The sequence below is a fragment of the Diuraphis noxia genome, unplaced genomic scaffold (genome assembly GCF_037042655.1).
Source record: "Diuraphis noxia isolate RWA-SAM2 unplaced genomic scaffold, SU_Dnox_SAM2 contig0005, whole genome shotgun sequence".
Classification (NCBI taxonomy): Eukaryota; Metazoa; Arthropoda; class Insecta; order Hemiptera; family Aphididae; genus Diuraphis; species Diuraphis noxia.
The window spans coordinates 23,050,521-23,051,827 of record NW_028301715.1 but is presented as its reverse complement, the minus strand read 5'-3'; positions in this window follow the sequence as shown (position 1 = coordinate 23,051,827).

Genomic DNA, 1,307 nt, shown 5'->3' with positions numbered 1-1,307 from the left:
ATACATTTAGTAACATTTATTACTTCTGTATCGGGTAGATGATTATGGGGATTTTTTTCTACAAGATTATTGTGTTGCAATTCGGTATACAATATCCCCGTACACTTAAGAAAACTCGCTTTCATATACAACGCCATGTTATTTTATTTTTTCCCAAATGCTTAATGACGTATACTATGACCATTAAAACAAATTTTATTGCCTCCATTATTAGTTTTGACAATTTCCATTAAACAAAATTCAAAAAAATTAAGTGAATAAACTAATAAATATATATTACCACAAATTTAACACCTTAGACTATTTTATTTCACGACACTTACACAGTTACACCGTAGGTACACAGACTGAGTATAACGGCGCCAAATAGCGCATAGAAGATAAAATTTTACCCAATTCATAATATATATATACATTAAATTATATTAATATTATATATTATATAAATCTATATAATATTGGATTATAGACACAATTACACAGTATATTGTTCGATTGCCATCCAAACATTTACGTTACGATACGGCGATAAGATTAGTCCAATTATTATTGAAAAATAATCAGACGATATAGCTTATTTAGTGTATAGTCTACTAATAATTTTAGGGGGATTTAAAATGTGTAATATTTTTGTATTAAAAAGTAAAAATACACGTATTTTGGTATTTTCTTCACATACCTTAATTTTCGAAATATTTCGCTTTTTTTGGTTATAACTGTTTTAAATTATATTAATTGTATTCAATTTTAAAATAAATAATAATACATTGTAGTATCTAAATTGTTTTAGCACAAAAATAAATCCGTGTCTTTTTTATCGGTGGCTTTTTTATCCATGACTTTTTTATCCGTGACTTTTTTGTCGATGGCTTTTTTATCCGATTACCTTTTCATGTATTGGCTTAAACTGAGCTAAATTTGCCTAGCACGAAGAGTGCTATATTACGTGTTTGTAAGACTGAGACAACGCGTCATGGATTTGTATAATATAGCATCTTAAGTTCGAAATAATACATGTAAACCGTTAAAATAGTTTATAAGTAAATACTAAATACTAACTATGATGATGTGTTTAAATTTAAAAAAAAAAATAATAATAACTATACATTACAATATTACATTAATTAAGTAAACAACTATTTTGTCTCAACTAGTTGCAATCTATTATCAAAATCTTGTCGTAAAAAATATAGTATTATATCAATAGGAAAAATAAATATTCTCCAATTATACAATACCTTCATTTCAATAAGGCAACAATGATAAAAAAAATATTTATATATATTATGTATATATAGAAAATACAA